The sequence below is a fragment of the Leucopleurus acutus genome (genome assembly GCF_964270905.1).
Source record: "Leucopleurus acutus genome assembly, chromosome: 1".
In the NCBI taxonomy this organism is placed as follows: Eukaryota; Metazoa; Chordata; class Mammalia; order Artiodactyla; family Delphinidae; genus Leucopleurus; species Leucopleurus acutus.
The window spans coordinates 31,112,061-31,122,320 of NC_139142.1; positions in this window are offsets into that span (position 1 = coordinate 31,112,061).

Sequence of the window (10,260 nt, forward strand, 5' to 3'; positions counted from 1 at the left end):
AGGAAACAGAGCTCAACAGAAGAGCTTCAGACTAGCTTGGATGAAGGAGAGCATGAGTGAGGAAGGGAGGGAATATTATGGGCGGGGGGGATGGTGTGAGAGGAAACTGACTATGCCCATCTGTCCCACACTGCAGAGCCGTGTGTGTATGTCTAGAACAGTTTTGTTTGCTTGTTTCTAGAATGCTTCTGTCTCTGTCTAAGCCACTCATTGGTAAGTGTGTGCTGGTTTCTCAGAAATGGCCTCCTCCCTTCAAATGGAATTAATTAGGTGCCAAAGGGAATTTCTCAAACATCTTTTCATTAACTATTGACTATATGCAGAGCACTATTTCAGCGAGTGAAGATCCAAACGACAGACAATTTGGGCATGGATTTAGGATTCACAAACTCAGTGCTTCTCAAACTTTAACATGCATGTGACTCCACAGGAGATCTTATTAAAAAGCAATTCCCAGGGCTTCCCTGGTGGTGCAGTGGTTGAGAGTCCGCCTGCCGATGCAGGGGACACGGGTTCGTGCCCCGGTCCGGGAAGATCCCACATGCCGCGGAGCGGCTGGGCCCGTGAGCCATGGCCGCTGAGCCTGCGCGTCCGGAGCCTGTGCTCCGCAACGGGAGAGGCCACAACAGTGAGAGGCCCGCGTACCTCAAAAAAAAAAAAAAAAAGCAATTCCCTGATTCTACTAATTTAGGGTGGGGCCCAAGAATGTGTGTTTTTAACAAACTACCAGTAGATGATGATACTGCTGGTCCATGGCCCACATTTTGGGGAGAAAGTATTTAAAGGCAAGGGACATTCCATCTCTCCCCTTCTCTCCTGGTCTTTGCTTTCTCCCAGAGAAGACTTGTTCATTAGATTGGGCAGATTCCAGGAAATTAATTGGTCCACATTTCACAAGGGCAGGGTTCTGAACCTCCATGCAGTTTCCTCTTCTATTTCGTGCAGCAGGAATAGGTAAGCTGAGCTAGAGCCTCCTCTTGGGATCTCGCCGTCTTGTTTTCTCTTCCTCAAATGCATAGCCAACCATACTTTTTTTTGCTTCTCTTTCTGGCCCAGTGTGGCAGGACAGAGGGTGAGATTTTGGTGTGTAATGGGGAGGAAAGCATTCATGTAGGCCTTTACTATTGGCCTTTACTTTTTCTCCAATCTTGTTTTTACAGGAGAACTCTGCACTAAGAAATTGGGCGCCTATTCAGGTGGAAATAAAGGAATATTTTGACTTGTCATCTATAGATGGTTCTTGAATGTATTGCTTGCTCAGGAACCTCACAGGGGAGAACAATGGTTGAGCCATAGTAGGTTTCTACTGCACGGTTGGTTTCATTGATTCTTTGGCCCAATGTCATCAAAACCTCTTCCTTCATTCCTAACAGGCAAGCACGGGGCATAGGCCAATGAGTCCTATGCATGATCGATCATACCACTAATGGCAATAGCTCATTGCCGCTGAGACACGTTGCAGGATTTCTTAGAGATGTATGTGGACTATTTTGATGGGAAGAATTTGGTGTGGTACACAGCAGAAGGCACAGTGCTCCTGCTGGCTTTACGGGCCTCAGGCTCTGTATGTGCCCTTGGTCCTGACCTTGTTTCTGTTTCTTTGCGTCTCTGCCTTTCTCACTGCCGACAGGTCTTAGAAGACTGAAGCCTCCCTTTCTTTCCAAACTCTCTCCGGAGCTTTCTTACCTCCTAAACAGATGGCATGTGCTGCTTTTTTCTCTTTCTTCAGCTCAGTTTCTTAAGCATATGTGAAAGACATATATTTGAATCTCTTTTATACTAATCTAAGCTGTTCAGGGTTTGGTCACATGCCAACAAAACCAATGCTATTTTCGGGATGTTTTTCTAATGGCACTCAATTTCACAATTTACCTGAGAAAATTACAGCATTTCCATCACCAGTTTTTAATCCATATTCAACCTTCAAAAATCCCTCTATGGACAAGTGGGAGATTTTTAACTATCTCATCCCCAGATGTAACATTAACCATATGAGGCTAATGTGAGTCTCATATTTTCATCCCCCCACCCCCACCCCAACAAGAAATTTCTCTATCATTCCAGAACCTGGTTCAGTCTGGTCTTATTTAGAAAAATAAACCCTCTCTCTCTATCCTTACACTCTCCTGCTACTCAGTCCATTCTGCACCCCCCAGTCTTCCCATCCCCAATATCAATTGTAGCCCTCCATGGGGGCTATGATGTCAGTTATTTGGATCTGCTACCCTGTCTTCCTTAAGGGATTCTTCCTTCCCCTATTCCATGTGGTCCTGGTAGAGCTGTCAACCATGGTGTCTATATTATGATTCATTTTTTATTGTTTTATTTTTTATTATTTTTGGCTGCGTTGGGTCTTCGTTGCTGTGTGCGGGCTTTCTCTAGGTGCGGTGAGCAGGGGCTACTTTTCATTGTGGTGTGCAGGCTTCTCATTGCAGTGGCTTCTCTCGTTGCAGAGTACGGGCTCTAGGTGCGTGGGCTTCAGTAGTTGCAGCACACAGGCTCAGTAGTTGTGGCACACGGGTCCTAGAGTGAGCGAGCTTCAGTAGTTGCGGTGTGTGGGCTCAGTAGTGGCAGCACACGGGCTCTAGGGTGTGGGCTTCAGTAGTGTGGCACACAGGCTCAGTAGCTCTGGCGCATGGGTTTAGTTGCTCCATGGCATGTGGGATCTTCCCGGACCAGAGATCGAACCTATGTCACCTGCATTTGCAAGTGGATTCTCAACCACTGCACCACCAGGGAAGTCTAGATATTATGATTTATAATAAGAAATATATAATTGATCTTCATCTCTGTTTCTGGCACAGAGTTCCTAAAACCCTTGGAATTTCCTGAATAAGGAGGGCAACGAAGGTGTCTTTTCTTTACGCTGATGAGATGATTTTGGAGCTCACCCACCTAAGGCTGGAGGCTGGTTGCTAGTGAAGTCAACCATGTGATTAGAGGACTGGAATTTTCAGTCCTTGGACATCCAACTTCTGGGGAAAGGGGGAGGAGTTGCAGCTGGAGTCCAATCACCAATGATCAATTATTTAATCAATCATGCCTATGTAATGAGGCCTCCATAAGAAAACCAAAAGGACACAATTCAGAGAGCTTTCAGGTTGCTGAACACATGGAGATTTGGGGAGAACGGGATGCCTGGAGAGAGCATGGAAGCTCCGTGCCACTTCCCACATATCCTGCCCTATGCATCTCTACTATTTGGATGTTCCTGAGTTGTATCCTTTTATACTAAGTCGGTAATCTAGTGAGTAAATGGATTTCCTGAGTTCTGTGAGCCTCTCTAGCACATTTATCAAACATGAGGGGCAGGGTGGGGGGGAATCATGGAAACCTCTGATTTACAGCTTGTTGGTCAGAAGTACAGGTAACAACCTGGACTTGCGACTGGCATCTGAAGTAGGAGCGGGGGTGGCAGTCTTGTAGGACCTGTGGAGTCTGATGCTATCTTTGGGTCAACAGTGTCAGAACTGAGGTTAATTGTAGGACACACAGCTGGTGTCTGAAGTATTGCTTGTTGGTGTCGGGTGGAACTCCCCCTCCCCTACACTGGAAATGGGTGCTCAGAACACCAAAAAGAGTGTCTGAGCCTCCATCTTCTTCTGCTAGTGCCTATTCTAGGCTTGGCCAATCATTCCATACCATCTCTCTACCCTGTAGTGTTTGGTCAGGGAGGAGCACATGACCCAAGTAGAGAATCAGAATTTTCCCTGAGAGATATATACGGACACTGGGAGAGAGTGGTTTTTTAAGTTGGGAGGATTTGAGGTGGGGGCTATCGATGGCCATCTTGCTTACCAGCTAGGGAAGGCCTATCTGAAAACCGAAGTTGAACAGAGATAAAAAGGATATGAGGGAGAGACAAAGCTCTAGTGGTATCCATTAAGTTCATGCAGTTTTTAATGCCCAGATACTTCCTTGGACTTCCTAGCATGTGAACCAATCGTGATTCCCCTTTACACTTGAGCTTGTCTGAGTTGTCATTCACAACTGAAAAACTATGGACTTATATGTTCCTTCTCTGGTATTTACCCTTTTCACCTACTACCTACTGCCACCCTAGTTTGGCTGCTGTTACTTGTGGCTGGTAACCACAGCCATGTCCCCCTGCCTAGAAAACATTTTTTAAAGTTCTTTTACACTCTTCAAAAGTGGTTTACTTATTCATTTATTCTTTTTTTTTATACAAAGGTTTATTCTTTTAAAACTTTATTTATTTATTTTAGCCGCAACCTGCGGCATGCGGGATCTTTGAGGGCTCTTAGTTCCCCGACCAGGGATTGAACCCGTTCCTCCTCCAGTGGGAGAGAGGAGTCTTTACCACTGGACCACCAGGGAAGCCCCTTATTCATTTATTCTTTTTTTTTTTTTTGCGGTACGCGGGCCTCTCACTGTCGTGGTCTCTCTCGTTGCGGAGCACAGGCTCCGGACGTGCAGGCTCAGCGGCCATGGATCACGGGCCCAACCACTCCGTGGCATGTGGGATCCTTCCGGACTGGGGCGTGAACCCGCGTCCCCTGCATCGGCAGGCGGACTCTCAACCACTGCGCCACCAGGGAAGCCCCCATTTATTCTTAACTTTGCGTTATGGAAAAAATTTGAACATACATAGAAGAAATAACAATGTAACAAATCTTCAAGAACCCATCATCCCACCATCATAAACAATTAACAGCAACCCATACTTGTTGCCATATGTTCAGTTTCTCATACATGTCATTCTCTCATATCTTTCTACCTTTGGACTTCCAGTTCCCTGTGTGTTTCATCTTTCTGTATTTCTCATTTACTTGCTCTTAGAGCATTAGGCCTTTCAGGCAAAGTCACTCAGATTTGCTTCAAGACAGCACAAATGTCACTTCTACTGTGAAGCCTTACTGACCTCCATGTACATATTTTGTGTTCCTTCTGCTGTGTTCTGATAGGTCCTTTTTCATAATTTTATATTATATAACATTTATTCATTCAACATTAGTTCAACAAACACCCATTGAAAAAATTTACCGTTTCAGGCATTGGAAATCTATCAATGAACAAAACAGGCAAAAATTTTCACATTCATAGAATGGAGGGAGACTGACAATAAATATCATAAATAAATAAATTATATAAGATGTTAGAATGTGATGAGTACAATGAAAAAAGGGAGTTTAAGGGGCAATTGGGGTGTGTGTGTGTGTGTGTCTTCAAGTTCTAAATAAGGAAAATCAGATAGGCCACACTTATTACACTGCATAATGGTTATCTACTTGCTTTTTTGTCAACTAGACTGGAGCTACTTAAAGTAGGGATAGTGTCTTATTTTTTTGTGTGGAAAAAATGGAATAAACAGAAGAATATAACTCAAAAGACTTTAGGTATCAAGATTATATAATAAAAATCAAAATGTCCTTCTACCACTGGGCTCAGTCTTCCCAAATCCTTCCTAATGGAACCACTGTTCCTTGTTTCTTGTGAATCGCTCCAGAGGTTACCTATCCATCTATCTACCTACCTACCTATCTATCTATCTCCATATCTATCTTAAATTATAAGTATTATCTTGAAAGCCATTGTACTTCAGTATATAGAGAACTACCACATTTTGAAATATACCTATACAGTATTTGTTTATATGGATGTATCAGAATGCTTTTACCAGGCATCAGCTGATGGGTGTTTAAGTAGAAACGAAGACGGTTTGATGAACCACTCAACTAGTTTGGAAGTCGGGTAGCACTGCGAATCTGGTAATCAAATTTTTCACGCTTAACTAGGTCAACAGCTCCCTGTCAGGGAAGAGCCCAGTCTCCTCACCTTTGTGTTTATTATTTAATTTCACCACAACCCAGTGAGGTTGTTATGATGATGCTTGCATTACAGAGAAGAAACCTGAGTTTTCAGAGGTTAGGTCATTTGCCCAAGGTCACACAACTTGGCAGTGGGGAGCAGGCCTGCCTGACTCCAGAGGCCATGCTTTTTGCTACCATTGGAAGTTTTGGTACATCTGCTGGAGGTGAAGTAAAGAGAATTTACACAGACTGCCTGGTGGACTGTCTTAGATGACCTTAAAATTCTTTAAGAATCTAGAAATTCTCTAATACTGTGCCATGCCTCACCATCCATTCTCTGTCCTTTTCTGTCTGGCTTTGCCCTGGGAGACTGACCCCTGCACCAGCTGGGCTCCTTTGCCCTCTTGCTGCCGGTCAGCTTTGCCCAAAGGAAAGCCCCAACATGAGACTGGAGGATGGGGGAAAACAGAGATGAATAAATTTCTTTCCCACTTTCTCTCTCCCTGGGGAACCATGGTTTTGGGGGTGGTCATGTCCTGACATTGTGGTAGTTATGATGGAGTGCCCCCTCCTCCTTGGGTCCACCTGTCCGTGGACTCTGATAACAAAATTCCTACCTTTTGCCCAAATATCTTCCCTCTCCTATGGTCTCTGGATGCTTCAACATTCTTTCTTGGTGCCAGTAACCGTGCCCACACTTTTGTAAGTAATCTCAGTATTAAAAGTCTTTTCAGATGAACCATTATTAGAGTTAGATTTTGTTTTCTGTCATGACCCTATTATAAATATTGTTTTAAGATGTTATGCCTTTCAGGAGACCCTTAAAGACCTGATGCAGTCTTTAAGGGTCCCAGACTTGTAGTCCTGATACTATAAGACCCAACGAGGGCTTCCCTGGTGGCGCAGCGGTTAAGAATCTGCATGCAGCAATGAAGACCCAACACATCAAAAATAAATAAATAAATAAAAGAAAGAAAGAAATAGAAAAAAATTGTTTTTAAAAAGACCCAATGAAATTTGTCTTTACTGGTAAAATTTCCCATTAATAGGGCAAGCTATTTGGAGCTAATCACAACCTTTTTACTCTCAAATTCTATCTGCTTGGCAGCAGCCTATTCAGCCAAACGCTGAGACCTGCTCTGCTGTTGGTATGTGAGGTTGTGTGTATGTGGATTTTTTCTCTTTGTTCTGTGCCTCATAATTTTATGTGTGCATCGGGAGTCATTTAACATTTTAACAGCCTTTTCTGAAACACACACCCATAACTTTTTTCCCCTACAGAATTGCTGGAGAGATGTATCAGTTATCCAAAGCTGAGTAACAAATTATCTCAAAATTTAGCAGCTTAAAATATTTACAGTCCCACAATTTCTGTGGGAGCATCTTAGTTAGGTGATTCTGGCTCAAGGTCTCTCAGAAAGTTCCAGTCAAGCTGATGGCCAGCATTGAAGTTATCTGAAGACGCTCTACTGGAGGAGATTCCAGTCCCGAACTCACTCACATCAATGCTGGGAGGTGCACGTCCATTGCTACCCTTTGGTTGGACATCTTAGTTCTTCTCTAGGTAGGTTTCTTCATAGGCTTCTTGAATGTCCTCATGACATGCTACCTGGCTTCTGCCTAGGCGAGAGTTGTAAGAGATCCATAGTCTTTTAAAACCTAATCTCAGAAGTGACTTATCATACTTTCTGCCATATTCTATTGGTCACACAGACTAATCCGGGTACAAAGTGGTAGGGGACTACACAGGTTGTAAATACTAGGGGGTAGGGAATATTGGGAGAATGTCTTTGGAGCCTGGCTACGTCAAGAGAGAAATAGGTATTTGTTTTTTTATTGTACCTATCTATTTGCTAGAGCTAAAGGGGAATTTGTGTACTATCAAAAGAAAAATAAAATGAGATAAGCTGACCATTGCTCATAATATGTATAAAAGCATGCATTTTTTCCCATGTCAGCACCATTCTGTTTGTTTGTTTATTTATTTATTATACAGCAGGTTCTTATTAGTTATCCATTTTATACATATTACTGTATATATGTCAATCCCAATCTCCCAATTCATCACACCACCACCACCCCCTCCCACACACCGGCCGCTTTCACCCACTTGGTGTCCATACGTTTGTTCTCTGCATCTGTGTCTCAATTTCTGCCCTGCAAACCGGTTCATCTGTACCATTTTTCTAGGTTCCACATATATGCATTAATATACAATATCTGTTTTTCTCTTTCTGACTTACTTCACTCTGTATCACAGTCTCTACATTCATCCACGTCTCTACAAATGACCCAATTTCGTTCCTTTCTTATAGCTGAGTAATATTCCATTGTATATATGTACCACATCTTCTTTATCCATTCATCTGTCAATGGGCATTTAGGTTGCTTCCATGACCTGGCTATTGTAAATAGTGCTGCAAGGAACATTGGGGTGCATGTGTCTTTTTGAATTATGGTCTTCTCTGGGTATATGCCCAGTAGTGGGATTGCTGGGTCATATGGTAATTCTATTTTCAGATTTTGAAGGAACCTCCATACTGTTCTCCATAGTGGCTGTATCAATTTACATTCCCACCAACAGTGCAAGAGGGTCGGCTTTTCTCCACACCCTCTCCAGCATTTGTTTTTTGTAGATTTTCTGATGATGCCCATTCTAACTGGTATGAGGTGATATCTCAGTGTAGTTTAGATTTACCTTTCTCTAATAATTAGTGATGTTGAGCAGCTTTCCATGTGCTCCTTGGCCATCTGTATGTCTTCTTGGGAGAAATGTCTATTTAGGTCTTCTGCCCATTTTTTGGATTGGGTTGTATTGAGCTGTATGAGCTGTTTTTATATTTTGGAGATCAATCCTTTGTCTGTTGATTGGTTTGCAAATGTTTTCTCCCATTCTGAGGGTTGTCTTTTCATCTTTTTTGTAGTTTCCTTTGCTTTGCAAAAGCTTTTAAGTTTCATTAGGTCCCATTTGTTTATTTTGTTTTTATTTCCATTACTCTATGAGGTGGATCAAAAAAGACCTTGCTGTGATTTATGTCAAAGAGTGTTCTTCCTGTGTTTTCCTCTAAGAGTTTTATAGTGTCCGGTCTTTTACATTTAGGTCTCTAATCCATTTTGAGTTTATTTTTGTGTATAGTGTTAGAGAGTGTTCTAAGTTCATTCTTTTACATGTAGGTGTCCAGTTTTCCCAGCATCACTTGTTGAAGAGACTGTCTTTTCTCCATTGTATATCCTTGCCTCCTTTGTCATAGATTAGTTGACCATAGGTGCGTGGGTTTATCTCTGGACTTTCTACCTTGTTCCACTGATCTATATTTCTGTTTTTGTGCCAGTACCATATTGTCTTGAATACTGTAGCTTTGTAGTATAGTCTGAAGTCAGGGAGTCTGATTCCTCCAGCTCCATTTTTTTCCCTCAAGACTTCTTTGGCTATTCGGGGTCTTTTGTGTCTCCATACAAATTTTAAGATTATTTGTTCTAGTTCTGTAAAAAATGCCATTGGTAATTTGATAGGGATTGCATTGAACCTGTAGATTGCTTTGGGTAGTATAGTCATTTTCACAATATTGATTCTTCCAATCCAAGAACATGGTATATCTCTCCATCTGTTGGTATCATCTTTAATTTCTTTCATCAGTGTCTTACAGTTTTCTGCATACAGGTCTTTTGTCTCCCTAGGTAGGTTTATTCCTAGGTATTTTATTCTTTTTGTTGCAATGGTAAATGGGAATGTTTCCTTAATTTCTCTTTCAGATTCTTCATCATTAGTGTATAGGAATGCAAGAGATTTCTGTGCATTAATTTTGTATCTTGCAACTTTACCAAATTCATTGATTAGCTCTAGTAGTTTTCTGGTGGCTTCTTTAGGATTTTCTATGTATAGTATCATGTCATCTGCAAACAGTGACAGTTTTACTTCTTCTTTTCCAGTTTGTATTGCTTTTATTTCTTTTTCTTCTCTGATTGCCATGGCTAGGACTCCAAAACTATGTTGAATAATAGTGGTGAGAGTGGACATCCTTGTCTTGTTCCTGATTTTAGAGGAAATGCTTTCAGTTTTTCACCACTGAGAATGATGTTTGCTGTGGGTTTGTCGTATATGACCTTTATTATGTTGAGGTAGGTTCCTTCTATGCCCACTTTCTGGAGAGTTTTTATCATGAATGGGTGTTGAATTTTGTCAAAAGCTTTTTCTGCATCTATTGAGATGATCATATGGTTTTTATTCTTCAATTTGATAATATGGTGTATCACATTGATTGATTTGTGTATATTGAAGAAACCTTGCATCCCTGGGATAAATCCCACTTGATGATGGTGTACGATTGGATGTGTTGTTGGATTCTGATTGCTAGTAGTTTGTTGAGGATTTTTGCGTCTATATTCATCAGTGATATTGGTCTGTAATTTTCTTTTTTTGTAGTATCTTTATCTGGTTTTGGTATCAGGGTGATGGTGGCCTCATAGAATGAGTTTGGGAGTGTTCCTT